Source organism: Odocoileus virginianus, chromosome 3 (assembly GCF_023699985.2).
Source record: "Odocoileus virginianus isolate 20LAN1187 ecotype Illinois chromosome 3, Ovbor_1.2, whole genome shotgun sequence".
NCBI lineage: Eukaryota > Metazoa > Chordata > Mammalia > Artiodactyla > Cervidae > Odocoileus > Odocoileus virginianus.
Window position 1 is genome coordinate 95,370,906 of NC_069676.1, and position 15,270 is coordinate 95,386,175.

At 48.3% G+C, this 15,270-nt stretch overlaps 1 protein-coding gene across 7 annotated transcripts in view; it reads left to right on the plus strand.

Moving 5' to 3' along the window:
- Positions 1–1,692: 1,692 nt before the first annotated feature.
- Positions 1,693–15,270, plus strand: part of PAM (peptidylglycine alpha-amidating monooxygenase) — a 314,353-nt gene continuing 300,775 nt past the window's right edge. For 6 of the 7 annotated variants that reach the window (XM_070465859.1, XM_070465862.1, XM_070465863.1 and 3 more), the window contains exon 1: positions 1,952–2,040. The gene's annotated coding sequence lies outside the window, so the exon portion shown is untranslated. Of the gene's footprint in view, positions 1,783–1,951; positions 2,041–15,270 lie in introns of those variants that run through there. The other variant, XM_070465860.1, reaches the window with a different exon arrangement.

The window sequence follows — 15,270 nt, forward strand, 5'->3', positions numbered from 1 at the left end:
TACAATTAAATTGGAAGCAGTGTTTCCAAAAGAGAAACTGGGACACTAAGGACCGGTTTTGCATTGATGCTTCTAGGATACAGAAGCAGACCTCAGGCGAGGGGTTCCCGGAGGCTGGGACAAAGGAGTCTTCTCCTCACTTGCGAAGTGGGGGTGGTGGCTGGCTCACTAAGCACATGCCAAGCTTCAGCGGTTAGTGGCTGGACTGTGTACAACCAGCAACGCCCTGAAGCTGTAACTCGCTGGCCTCCAGGCTTCGGGGCGTCTTCCTCGGGCACACTGGCTCCCCGTGAGCGCAGCTGAAGCTGTGGCCGGGTCTAGCAGGACCTCAAAGGTGTCAGAGAAGGCTGCCCAGAGGTAACACCGGTGGTGTTGTCCTAAGCATCCGCACACATTTTAAGGTAAAAATGTGGTCAACCCACTGGACAGGAAAATGACCTTGACATTACAAATGCACTGAATTGAACTTAAGAATAACAACCACTACAATCTTAGGACTCCAGTCTCTCCTCATTTCCTTCTTTTCTCACCTAGAGTGACTTCTTTAAGGGGAGGGCAGGGCGGGGTCCCAACTGCTTGCTTCAGTTAATGACCCAGGGCAGAGAAGACAATAAGTGTCTTCAGTTCAGTTCAGTCGCTCAGTCATGTCCGGCTCTTTGCGACCCCATGGACTGCAGCACGCCAGGCCTCCCTGTCCATCACCAACTCCCGGAGTTTACTCAAACTCATGCCCATCGAGTCGGTGATGCCATCCAGCCATCTCATCCTCTGTCGTCCCCTTCTCCTCCTGCCCCTAATCCCTCCCAGCATCAGGGTCTTTTCCAATGAGTCATCTCTTCACATGAGGTGGCCAAAGTATTGGAGTTTCAGCTTCAGCATGTCCTTCCAATGAACACCCAGGACTGATCTCCTTTAGGATGGACTGGTTGGATCTCCTTGCAGTCCAAGGGACTCTCAAGAGTCTTCTCCAACACCACAGTTCAAAAGCATCAATTCTCCGGCACTCAGCTTTCTTCACAGTCCGGAGAGGTAAAGGCACTGCAAAGTGCGGCTCTTGAGTTAAAGGCGGCTATCAATTTGTGTGTGTGCGCTGGCGTCCCGGTGTGTGTGTGGGGGGGTGGGGGTGGGGGAGTCAGTAATGCACAGCGTCTGGCTACTTGGGTATAACCCCTTCCCACTGAAACATTCCAGATCCTTGGCGCCCAGTTTTGTCCTGCTTTGGGGTGGGGGTGAGGGTTGATTCCTGGGTTTCGTGCCTGTAGTTTAGGGGCGAACGTGGTCAGAGAGTGCGCGCTGGGCGTCGTGCTGGCTGAAAAGGGTTTTGAAAAAACAAACAAACAAACACACATGCACAGACGTGGGAAGCCAAGCTAGGCAAAGGCTTCCCCGCTACGGCCAAGGGTGCGGGAAGGAGCAGCGCGAACCAGGTGGCCAGGCACGTGCGCGGGAAAGGAAATTGCACTTTTCCCGCAGGGTCCACCCGGCGGCCCGGGTTCGCCGGTTCCGAGCACTTTCTTGGCGGGAGTCCCTAGCCCGGGGGGGAGCAGGAGGGCGGGGTGGGGGGGTGGAGGGGGGGGGGGTCCTGGACTCTCTCGGGAACAGTCGTCCAAGCCCCGGGGCGGAGGGAGCCAGTCGGACATTTTCCGCGGCCTCGCTCCGGGCAGCCGGCGCGGCCGCCTCGCCGGGCGGCTCCTCGGGCCTCCGGAGGCTCTCGATCGCGGCCTTGACCCCTCTCCCCGCCCCGGGCGGGATTCCCGGCTCGCCGCCGCCTCCGGGCCGCGCGTAAGTGCGAACCCCCGGGACGGAGGCCCCCGCGGGGAGATCCCCGGGACGCGGCGCGCGCGGGAGGACGGGCTCGGGGCGGGCCCGGGAGCTGCTCCCCAGAGCGGAGGGCGCGCGGCGGGCGGAGTCACCGGGAGCCCCCGCCGCCCCCGCCGCCGCCGCGCGCTCGGCCTGTCCCCGCCCCGGGAGCCGGAGCCTCGCGACGAACTCCGCCCGCCGCTCGCGCTTCCGTCCCGGGCTGCGCCCGCCGCCGCGCAGGTGGGTGCCGCGGCCGCCGCCGGGCGAGCGGGGCGCGGACGCGGGAGGGGGCGCGGGAGGGGGCCTGGGAAGTTGCGCAGATGTCCGGCGGGCGCCCGAAGCCCGCTGTCTCGGCTGCCCGCGCGCGCGGGCGTGGGTTTCCACCCGGGCTGCCCGGGGGTCGCGGGGGGGATCTGGCGCCGCGCCGGGGGAGGGTCTCGGGGACTGAGCGAACCTCGCAACCCCCGCGAGCCCCCCCAACTTCTCCGACCAGCCCCCGGCACCCACAGGAGCCGAGGGCGTGGGCGAGGGGTCACCCTCCGTCCGGGGCTTCTCACCTTCGCGCTTCTCCTGGTGCCCTCGCCCCTCTGTGGGTGAGATAGTTCTTTCTCCCTTTTCTGCCCCCCACCCCCCAACTTGGAGAGCTCTCCCTGCGGGTGAGAAAGTCTCCCTGGTTCCCCGATCGCCCCCCACCCCACCCCCATTCCCTCGCCCCGGACTGGCTTCGGGTGGAAGCGCGGGGCTCAGCCCACTGGCTGCCGGAGGTGCCCTGGTGTCGGCGAGAGCCGGGGAGCGGTGGAAATTCCCTGCGCTCTGGTCTCGCGTCCTTGCCCAGCTCCGCACGCCTTCCTGCCCGTTTTCTGCCAGCCGGAGAGGATAACACGCCCGCGAAGGGTGATTGCAGAGGCCGGATGGAAAGTAACCACCGCTCGGATACTTGGAAACTAGGCAATGAAGCCTGCTTCCCAGTCTCCTTCCCATCAAGGTGGCCTTGGGACGCCCTGTCTTCTCGTCTGTAAAACGTGGGTCCGCTTTGTCCACCGCTGAGGGTCGGCGTGAGAATCCAGTTGGATAGTTTGGGTGTGTTACTTGATTTTGAGCCACGGTCTCTGGTCTTCTGAACGTCCTGTGTGCTAGTCATCTAAGTTCAGGTCCTTCAGCTGAGACAAAATTGATTATATGTCCCTGAGCGATTTGGGTAAAAACTCGTTTTGGGGTCAAAACTCGTGTTTCTGGGTCTGATATTTAGTGTTCCGAATTGAAATCATCTCTTCCTCACCCAAATGTGCAGAGCTATGGATCTTGCATATTTCTTCTGTGGTCACAGGATTTCAAATAGGGGAAGGTCGTTATTGGCACACGTCTTTGGAAATAAGTTCTGTGCTTGCTTAGGATGTTTGACAGTCTTTAAAACCTCTTTTTTCCATCTGAGGTGCAAATTTAAATTTGCTTCTAATTTTAACAGTTCAGGAAGTAGACTTATTTTAGGAAAGTAAGTTCAGAATTTAGCTTAAACAAACTACATGTGCGCTGTCATTTGTAACTTTTCAGTTTAAAATCACAGGCACAAGCATTGCTAGCATCATTCTTATGAAGAAAGCAGTTAAAAGGCCTAAGAAGTCAGCTTTAGACTTGATATTCAATAGCTATGGCCCATTGTTCATGAATTCCTAATTTAATAGGCATTTCATGAGTTCCTATATTGTGCAATGCATTGTGCTATGTGCTTTTAAGTATAGCTATGCCAAAGCCTTTGACTGTGTGGATGACAACTATGGAAAATTCTTAAATAGATGGTAATATCAGACCACCTGACCTTCCTCCTGAGAAATCTGTATGCAGGTCAAGAATCAAAAGTTAGAGCTGGACATGGAACAACAGATTGGTTCTAAATCGGGAATGGAGTATGTCAAGGCTGTATATTGTCACCCTGCTTATTTAACTTATATGCAGAGTACATCATGAGAAATGCTGGGCTGGAAGAAGCACAAGCTGGAATCAAGATTGCCGGGAGAAATATCAATAACCTCAGATATGCAGATGACAACACCCTTATGGCAGAAAGTGAAGAAGAACTAAAGAGCCTCTTGATGGACGTGAAAGAGGAGAGTGAAAAAGTTGGCTTAAAGCTCAACATTCAGAAAACTAAGATCCTGGCATCCGCTCCCATCACTTCATGGCAAACAGATGGGGAAACAATGGAAACAGTGAGAGACTTTATTTTTGGGGGCCCCAAAATCACTGCAGATGATGACTGCAGTTATGAAATTAAAAGATGCTTGGTCCTTGGAAGAAAAGCTATGACCAACCTAGATAGCATATTAAAAAGCAGAGACATTACTTTGCCAACAAAAGTCCCTGTAGTCAAAGCTATGATTTTTCCAGTAGTCATGTATGGATGTGAGAGTTGGACCATAAAGAAAGCTGAGCGCCGAAGAATTGATGCTTTTGGACTGTGGTGTTGGAGAAGACTCTTGAGAGTCCCTTGGACTGCAAGGAGATCCAACCAGTCCATCCTAAAGGAAATCCGTTCTGAATATTCATTGGAAGGACTGATGCTGAAGCTGAAACTCGAATACTTTGGCCACCTGATGCGAAGAACTGACTCACTGGAAAAGACCCTGATGCTGGGAAGGATTGAAGGCGGGAGGAGAAGGGGGCAACAGAGGATGAGATAGCTGGATGGCATCACTGACTTAATGGACATGAGTCTGAGTAAACTCTGAGAGTTGGTGATGGACAGGGAGGCCTGGCGTGCTGCAGTCCATGGGGTCGCAAAGAGTCGGACACAACTAGTGACTGAAGTAACTGATAGAATATATTCCGTGCCCTAGAGAAACTTTCAATCTAACTTAAATAGTAATATTTTAATTTCATATTTTATATAAATATATATTCTAATAACTACATATGGCAGTGTAGTCAAGAATATATTACTGAAGGCCCTTTAAAACCACTTTTTGGTGAATATACTCAATAGATTGGAAACAATGAGTTTAGTTAAGCCAGTGTTTTCTGAAATAAAATTTCAAGTGCCTCTAAATCATCAAATGGGGGCCATCCTTGGAAATAAAATCTATAGTTTTAGAATGAAAGCTCAGAAAAGTATCTGTATATGTGTATGTAGTAATAAATGTTAAAAACTCTTAAAAAGCCTTTCCCTTCTCCAGGAGATCTTCCCAACCCAGGTATCGAATCCAGGTCTCCCACATTGCTGGCAGATTCTTTATCAACTGAGCCACAGGGGAAGCCCATTAAAAACTGTAGAAATTTAAATTCTAACTTTAGTCAGTTAGTGAATCTATGATGTCCACATACAATTTTTTCTCAAGTCCTTGAGAAAGGAAATTATAATGCCTAGAGATAAAATACAGAGATAGAAATAAGTTGAAACTTGAACACCTCGTGGCCTGGTGGGCCCTGGATTGGTTCTAGAATTTGGCTTGAAAAGTTACAAGATTCAAAAAAAAAAGGGGTTGCAATATTCTTAGTGAGACATTTTTAAAGAAACCATTTAAAGAAGGTTTGACTTGGTGCAAAGAACGGGCAGGAATCCCACTTGGAAAAAGCAGATGGACCATCAGGTTGTATTTGGTGTGACTTGGTGACATTGCTCATTCTTTTTCTGCTCCGTGGAAGAATTTGTCCATCTGCAGGATATGTGTAGGATTTCATAGACATGACCTTCCAAGGTTGAACTGCTTTGAGTGGAGAAGGAAATGGCAACCCACTCCAGTATTCCTCCCAGGAGAATCCTTTGGACAGAGGAGCCTGGTGGGCTATAGTCCATGGCGTCACAAAGAGTTGGACACGACTGAGCAACTAAACCACCACCACTTGGCTTTGAGAGCTTGGATTCAGCTCACACAGAGAGGCAAGGCAGGTTTCTAAGCAGCCTGAGGCATATGAAGTTAACTTTACGCTTGGCCTTATTGCTGGGTACCTTTGCTTTCCTATCTGTGACCTGAGATTAAAAATTGTGTCACTGCCCTGGATCTGTATGATTTGGTGTAATGGTCATGAATATCAAGCCAGAAAGCTTCTTGTGCATGTGAGAACTTTCTCTTGCCTTTTAACTCCTTCAGCTAGTAAAAGCTGATTGTGAAAAGCACATACAAATAGCCGAAGAGAAGGGCTGTCTGCGTTATGTTGATAGTGGTGGCCTGTGCTCTCAAGTCTCCTGAGAGTTCAGTTCAGTTGAGTTCAGTTCAGTCACTCAGTGTCCAACTCTTTGCGACCCCATGAACCACAGTATGCCAGGCCTCCCTGTCCATCACCAACTACTGGACTTTACTCAAACCCATGTCCATTGAGTCGGTGAATCCAGACAGCTCATCCTCTGTCATCCCCTTCTCCTCCTGCCTTCAAGAGAGAAGTTGGCATCATCTTATCTCTACAGTTTCGTGTACTGATATAGAAAACAAGACCTTCTTCTTAGCCAAGGTTGAACAGCTAATGGCAGGAATAGAACTGTACTTTCAACTGCCTGGAAATAGTTCTCTGGTTTGTCCTTACCACATGTGGTCTCTTATCATCCAGGGTGCATCAAAAATCTTACATTTATAAATTGTGTATGGTTAAGAATTTTGGCTTTGGGGTTTTGATGGGCCTGGGTTTGAGTCCCACCAGGCATTTACTAGTCTTGTAACCCTGGGTAAATTACTTAATCTCCTAAATTCTCAGTTTCCTCATCTGGCAAATAGTAATAAAGGAAGTACTTAGCTCAAAGGGCTATTGTAAGAATTAAATGAACTAATCAATATGAAGTGCTTAGTAGCACATTGCCTGTTACTTGTTTCATCCGTATTATGCAGGTAGTTATTTCAGTTTTCTGGGGGGAGGAGAATGATAATTCAGAGGTCCAAAGTTTTAAAATAAACAAGCGCATAAAAATATAAATACATCGCCACCTTCAGTATTTTGAATTAGCCATTCCCACTGACTTTATTAATTTATTTAGCAAGTGTTTATTGAGCTCCTACTATGTGTCGGGCCTTCGTAGGCACTGGCATGCAATGGGATACAAGCCAGTTAGTGTAACTCTCTTAGGACCTAAAAGTCTGGGGAAGGGTACAGACTTGTAAACAGAAAATTACAGTCTTAGGTGACTGGTGTGTGGAGTAATGCAGAGAACCACAGAAGACAGACAGGATGATTTGGGAGGACTCAGTGGGTGGGTGTCATACCGTGGATCGCCTGATCCTAACCGGGGTTGGTGGTGGTCAGGGAAGACTTCTCTCGAACTTACTAAGACCTGGAGAACGAGTGATAGTCAGCGACTGAAGAAGTTGCAGGACTGAAGAGTGTCCCAGACCAAGGCGAACAGAGCATGAGGCATGGAACGGAAGTCAGGAAGAGGCTGTAAAAGCGTAATTAATGAAGGGAGAGCTGGAGCCCTGTGGCAGCCGGAGAACCCAGGCTTCGTCTAAAGGGATCGGTAGAAACTTGGCTGCAGCCAAGTGTTGCCAGAAGCCCTGATTTTTAAAGAGGAGATTAATATTCATATTTCATCAATGTGAAATGGCCCAAATATTTTTAAAACTTACCATGGGGGCAAAACAGACGCATTTTGTAGTTGGTATTCAACCCCGGGCCACCACTCTATGGCCTGCCTTTTAGGGAATGAGAGAAGTTTGGTGCGGCTAACGGAAAGCATCTTAGAAGAGGCGATGCAAGAGCGCGTAGGTAGGGGCAGGCCTGCTTCCTGCAGGGCCTCGTGGTGCTTCCCGAGGAGGGCTGGCTTAATCCCGAGCGCGGCGGGACAGCGAAGGCTGGACCGAGAGCCGCCTGATGAGGTTTGTATTTACAGGATACATTCTGGCCGTGTCTGCGTCTGTGCGCGTGCGCGCATGTTCCGTCACTCATTCAGGTCTGACTCTTGGCGACCCCATGGACCGGCTTTCCTGGGCAAGAAGACTGGAGTGGGTTGCCATTTCCTAGTCCAGGGGGTTTTCCTGACTGAGGGACTGAACCCGCGTCTCTTGCGTCTCCTGCATTGGCAGGCAGATTCTTTTTTTACCACTGGGCCACCTGGGAAAGCCCTATTCTGGCTACTGTATGGAACAATGCCTGGGAAGAGGCTTTGGTGATAACTGTTTCGAAAGCTGTCACATTGGTGCTCTTAAGAAATACGTCTAGAAGCAGAGACTGAAGCAGGATTGGAGAGAGATGGGTAGATTGCAGAGATGTGTTTGACCTACTGTTGGGAAATAGCGCTCCCTTAATCTCTCGGGTGTCCACACATCTTGGGAGCAGAGGCCGTGACTGTTTTCATTCCAGAATATCTTTTCAGGGACTTTGGTACAGCATATAGCTGTGGAAAATAGAAGTAGTCTTTCTCTGTGGATTAAAGAGCAAAGCATAGGTCGGTTTACTGTGCATTATAAAAAATTTGGTGTACTCTGAGCTCAGGAATCCCCTCTCTAGTGCAAATCATTGGGTAGATAGGTATTGCTGCCCTCTGCCTGTCATACCGTGGGAATTGGGTTTCATAAAACTGGCATAACTATGCTAATACTCCTGCTACTGGGTTTTGTTTTTTTTTTTTTTTTTTTTTTTTTTTTGAGTAATGTAATCCTTTGTCTCTGACCTAGTAATCTCATTCCTTGTGCCAGCATCCATGAAACTGGCATGCTTATTTGTTAGTACTAGCCATGGAGCTTAGCCATGGGCCACATTGTTTAGTCTTGTTTCAATTAATTAAACTGAAAAAACTGTTGCTTCCTCAGCCACTTTAGCCACATGGCAAATGCTTAATAGCCACACGTGGCAAGTGGCTACTGTAGTGGGCAGAGCAGATAATAGAACATTTCCATCGTTGCAGCAAGGTCTGCTGGATGTCGCTGGTTTAAAGCTTCAGACTTTTTGTATTCTTGGATGAGAGGCAGATGTTGTTGACTATGGCAGCCTGCAAGTGATGCCTGTTAGATGGTGTTAGATTCATAGAGGTTCCTTTGTCCAAAGAAATATTTCCGCATGAATAATTAGTACAGTATTTAGTTCACACCTGCTGGGGGAGAAATATAGAGAATTGTCTGCAGTGTTGGCTTGGAGACTGGGCAGACGGGGGCCATGTGGCTATGCGAGTTCTCCATACAGGTGGCATTCCTCAAAATCACATGTGACCGTGAGCTAGAGATCTGGGCTGAAAGGAGCTGCCGCCTCTGAATGCTGCCTTCAGCTCCTCCTCCCAGCCATGCCTAACGGGCAGGGACAAGAGTGGCACGTTGGCAGCGCGGCTCCGGAACCAGCCGGTCCAGCAGCACCCAGACAGCGCCTGCTGCCACCCAGCTGTGCCGCCTGCGCGCAAGGAGAGGATGGGGGGACAGGGACGTTTCCACGTGGCTCCTGTTCAGGGAGTTTACGCGACGGCCTCAGGAAAAGAAGAGACTGGACTCAAAAAAAAAAAAAAAAAACCAACCCACAGAAACACAGAAGTGTAAATCACAACCTTAAATGACACAGCCGAGGTGGGGGAGAACGCCAGGACCCAATAAAAGCAACAGATCCATGTTCCTATCAGATGCGGGCAGCTCGTGTTGAGGAGGGCGTGGACCACAAGCGCTGGGAAGAGACAGCACAACGTTCTTCCTGTCCTTCTGTAATTCTGTTAGTCTAGCCAACAGCTGCGGCAGTCGCAAGGGACACGTTTTGACCCGTATTGAGGGTGCCGTTGACTGCTGGCTCTGTGGTTACAACGTAAGCAAAACAAGGGACAGTGGTGGGAATTCTAGAGATGGAGACCCTTACAGAAGACTCAGGCTACCATCTGCTATTTCTATGGGTAAAAATGCCTTTTCAGAAACTTCAGATATTGTGAATTTCACGTACCTATGCTGGAAGAAACTTGCTTCACGATGGTCTTTATTTGTAGCTCAGTCAAATTTCACTTATACGAAGACTAACTCATGTTTTAAAAAAGTCGAAGTTTTAGACTGTTTTAAAGATTGATCCTATTGAATGCTTTTATATTCATGACCCAGAACCTGCTAAGGATGCACCCTTGTAGAACGCTTTTGAAGAAAGCTTTCATAAAGAGGAAATCTTAATTTTGAAGTAGAAAGATGATCATTTGCATGTAACTGGAGGCTTCTGTAGTGTTTAAGGAAAACTTACGTGAGTTGTACATTTACCTCTTGCTTGCCCTGCTAATTTCCACAGATAATCCTTCTCCAGTTTCAGTAACTTCTGGGAGACTCAAGGTCAGCTGCTCTCAGGGTTTGTACTAATGTAGAGTCCCTTCATTGAGGTTTCAGTTAGGGAGGTTTTACTCCATTTACTGTGTTTTTTTTTTCTCTCCATTTACTGTTTTAATGCTACTTTGCTGAATGTTTTATATTTTTAAATTGTGAGTTAAAATATTTTATTTTGGTAGGAGTGGAAAAGGTTGGTGACTCCCCCGGCCACGTTCTCCCCTCCTCTCCCCCCCAAAATGTGGCCACATCAGTCGTTCCGTGTGCTTTCCTTTTCTCTTTCTGGCTGGTTTGCCACGGTTCCTAACCCGGGCTTCGGGCTTGCGTTGCCTCGTGCCTCCCTCCTCTTCATGCAGACAGCGTGACATTAGAAATCACTGTTGTCTGTTGTATTTCTGAGGATCGGAATTTCACCAGTTTCACGCTGGCCCTTCCCAGGCCGGGCGTGGTAAATCATCTTTGGAAAACTGGCTCCAGTAGTGAAACAAACCAGGAGACGCGCTGTTTATTGCATGAGTCACTGGTGGCTTCACGTGAAAGGAAATGATACCAGATTGCTTTTCGCCCACGTCACTGTTAACATCTTTAAAATTGGCCCGGAATAAGGAAATCAAAATAAAGTGATCAGCTCTTTGTTTTCCCCCAGAGCATTTAGAGGGGTCTGGGTTCTGACGTTAGGTGATTATAACAGCAACCCTGAGGGTCACACATTCGGCTTCCTCCTTTAACCTGTGACTTCCTGTGGTGCTCAGAACTTTGGAGGGTGGTGCATTTTCTCAGGTTGCACACCAGTAATTTTAATCAGGAACAAAGTAGGTTCGTTCTATTATAAACCATTTCCTCCATGGCTGAGTTGCCTCACTTAGCTATTACTGCATGCCTAATCGACCACAGTGAAATATCTTTAAAACATTTTCCAGGGGACTGAGGACTTTGGGGAGAATTTTTATAAGGGAAAATGCCTAGGAGGAGACTCTGAAGGGTTTCTTAGCATAGATAAATGTCTCCAGAGGGACTGATGAGTCAAGGAGTCTGTTAGTAGGATATGTAAATGTAACCTTTCACCTAGTTACTGCCATTACCTAAGTCATAACTATGCAGTTTTAGCAAATTGTTTGAACTGGTTCCAGTTACTTAATAAAACAGAGCATGTTGGTTCTATTCTTTTCTAGTCTGCAGTCAGCCCCACTTCAAAGTTTGCATTGCCCTGGGCTTTCCCTGTCTCCTGTTTCAACAGCAGCTTGTCATCCTGTTAAAGAGTTTTCCACTAATTTCTTTCTCTTCGGCTCTCATTAAGTGTTTGTGGAAAGTTTTTACATCTGTGTATTTGATATTAACTTCTAGCTTTTTGTTCCTGATAGGGTAGGCTTCCCGGGTGGCTCAGCGGTAAAGAATCTGCCTGCAATGCAGGAACCACAGGAGATGCGGGTTCCATCGCTGGGGTGGGAAGGTCCCCTAGAGGAGGGCATGGCAACCCACTCCAATATTCTTGCCTGGAGAATCCCCATGGACAGAGGAGCCTGGCGGGCTACAGTCCATAGAGCTGCAAAGAGTTGGACCCGACCGAAGCCATTTGGCACACACGCACACATCACTTATTCAGCATCACTTATTCTGTGCCAGCCATGTTCCCAGGGCTGCTCTTGACCCTAGAAATCCGAGAGGGAGAAAAACATTCATGATCCGTGGCTGTCGTGGAGCATAGAGTCCAAGATGAAGACAGTCATTAATTAACTTTTTAAAAAGCACAGCAATTAGTAATTGCATGATTACAAACAGAGGTAAATGCTCTGAATACAGCGGTAGGTTTTGTGGGTTTGTATAACAGGAACCGGAGGAAGTGATGCTTGCTTGATAACAAGCGTGAGTAGGAGAACGTGAGAAGAAGTGGGGAAGAGTGTGGCACACAGCAGAGGGAAGTTAGTGCGGAGACCCTGGAACAGAAGGGAACAGGCTGGAATCCAGGAACTCAGGACTGGAACTCAGGGGAGAGTGGAGTGAGGTGAGGCTGGACACTCAGGCTGCGGCCACTTAAGAGTTTGGTCTTTATCCCAAGGACCGTGGAGAGTGTTGAAACAGGGGTTGCTGACCCTGTGAGATTTGTGTTTTAGTAGGGTCATCTGTGGGGGCGTGAGTTGGAGGGGGCCCAGGGTGGCGGTGGGGAGCGGAGGGTGGCTTCTGCACTAATCCAAGTGCATTGAGAAGAAATGCTAAGCCTGCCGTATGTACTGGGAAGAGGCAGTGACGATGGATTAGAAGAGTTTCAGGGGATAGCATCAGTTTTACTTGGGAATGAGATGGGATTTTCTTTTATCCATTCAACAAGTATTTAGTGAGTTTTAAACTTTATGCCAAGCTCTAGGACTATAACTATGACCAAGATACACAAGATCCCTGCACTCATGGAGTTTACATATTAATGGGCATGGCGGCTAATCAGTAAATTTAAAAATATATATAAATAAATACAAATAATAATATATAATAAATACATAAATAAAATTATATATATAAATATAACAAATATATAAATATTCAGTTTAGTCACTCAGTTGTGTCTGACTCTTTGCGACCCCATGAACTGCAGCACGCCAGGCCTCCCATCACCAACTCCCGGAGTTTACTCAAACTCATGTCCATTGAGTCAGTGATGCCATCCAACCATCTTATCCTCTGTCGTCCCCTTCTCCTCCTGCCCTCAATCTTCCCCAGCATCAGGGTCTTTTCAGATGAATCAGCTCTTTGCATCAGGTGGCCAAACTATTGGAGTCTCAGCTTCAACATCAGTCCTTCCAATGAACACCCAGGGCTGCTCTCCTTCAGGATGGACTGGTTGGATCTCCTTGCAGTCCAAGGGACTCTCAAGAGTCTTCTCCAACATCACAGTTCAGAAGCATCAATTCTTCGGCACTCAGCTTTCTTTAGAGTCCAACTCTCACATCCATACATGACCACTGGAAAAACCATAGCCTTGAGTAGACGGACCTTTGCTCGGCAAAGTAATGTCTCTGCTTTTTTATAAATAATATACATATAAATATATATTATACATACATAATTTCAGATAAGTCCTGTAAGGAAAAATGAAGCTGTGTAAGGAACTGGAGACTGACAGAGGAGGGCCCCTCATAGGACAGTCAAGAAGGACTTTTTTGAAGATGTGGCGTCTGAACTAAGACCCAAATGAAATGGGAGAACTCACAATGCACAAACCCTATTCCAAGCAGAGGGAAGAGCAAGCACAAGGTCTTGAGGTTGGCACGGGGACCCCTCTCCCCCAGAGATTACCAAGGAGGCCAGGGTGTGTAGAAATCCAGGCGGAAAGAAGAAAGATGTCAAGGATGCCTTGCCAATGCTTGAAACGTAGAGCGTCTGAATAGATTCATTACATTCTCTTCGGTCATAACCAGGTTTTCAAAACCACACAGCCCCAGGTTGCTTGGCCACTCGCCTGATTTAACACTGCTCCTGGAACAGCTCCCTTCTTCACACCTTGCTAAAAACCTGACGGCGATGTCTGCATGTCCATTCTCTCGATGGTGACCCCTCCGTGAGGTCAGTAGCAGGGCCCGTCTCTTGCTTGAAGCCCGTTTCAGCCCTTCCTGGACTTCTCAGTTAGTCAGTTGAAGGCCTTCCTCGTGTTCGTTGAGACCTTCCATTCACTTGACTGTTCTTCTCCCTGACGTCACACGTGTTCACCACGGCCCCGTGCTGTGCGTAGCTGCCCAGCCGTGTCCGGCTCTTTGCGAGCCCGTGGACTGTAGCCCGCCAGGCTCCTCTGTCCATGGGGAGTCTCCAGGCAGGAATATTGGAGTGGGTGTCCGTGCCGTCCTCCAGGGGATCTTCCCAACCCAGGGATCGACCCCGGGTCTCCTGCATTGCGGGCGGGTTCTTTACCAGCTAAGCCGCCGGGGAAGCCCATGCACCACTGACTTAGTCACTCAGTCACATCTGACTCTTTGCCATCTCTTTCCTATTACTCTTTCCATCTCTTCCTTCAGGGCCAAGCTCACAAGTGATTTGTTAGCTTTTCTGCATTTTCTTCTGATTTGCATCACCTGGCCTGGGTCACGGAGGTCCTCAGCCAGCTCAGTCTGTGTGATGTTGATTTTTTCCTTCCTGGGGTCACTTGAAAAGGCACTCCTTCTCAGCGCCACCGTCGTTCCAGATGAAAATATTTAGGCTTATATTCTTCCCTCCTGGAGAAAAATTGATGCGGACACCAGCTCTGCTCTGGCACTTATGTAACACTGGCCAGAACATTCAGCTGGCTGAGGTTTAGTTTCCTTGTCTGCTCACCTATTTCTTCCCCAGCGTGGTTGTACGAAGGGAAGTAGAACATGGAAAATGCGTTTTACACAAATGTAGGACCTCTTTAATATTTCAGAAGGACGTATTTCCTCCCCTCATCTCAGGGTTTTTCACATCAGTTCGCACCAGGGTGGGGTTGTGTGTGCTGCGAGTGTTCTGGGAGGTGTCTGGAGCACCCACCACACCCTGCAAGCTGGGATAAGTCAGTCCATGGTCTGTGTGTTCCTCTCCTGGGGCTCTGTAGCAAAACCCCACCAGCTCATGGCTTAAACCTCAGAAACTGACTGTCTCAGAGTTCCGGAGACTCTGAGATCAGTGTACCGGCAGGGCTGCTTTCCTCTAGAGTGTGAGGGAGAACGCCTCCACCTTCTCCTCTCTGAGCCGTTGGTAGCTCCAGGCATCCCTTGGCTTGTCGATGGAATTATCCCTTTGTCTTCATCTGGCCTTTCTTCTGCATCACACTGTCTGTTTCCTGTGTTTATTAAGGACACAGTCATTGGATGATAGCCCACTCCTGTGACCTAATCGTAGCTTGATCATCCTTGTAGGCCCTATTTCCAAATAAGGTCACACTCACAGGTACTCGAAGTTAAGACTTGAACATCTTTTTAGGGCTCCAATTCAATTCATATTGACATGATTCAATACACATATGAGAAAGGGAAGTCACCGGCGTGCTGAACTAGCTCTGTATTACTAGAATGACTCATAGAGGAGCTGCGTTAGGTATGTTAGAGTTAGTTTCCTGTATGATATGGGGTGAAATAAATGAAATACTTGGTAAAAAAAAATTAGGTGTGAAATGCTTCTTTTAGAGTTCTGCAAGTCCTGTTCATTTCAAATTGGTGTAACTTAGAGGGCCCGCCAAGAGAAGGAACAAAAGAACCCAATAAATTTTCTTCTGTTTTTATAATAGTACATCAGTTGTTGCACTGGTGTGAATGAAAAAAACTACGTGGTCCATGTG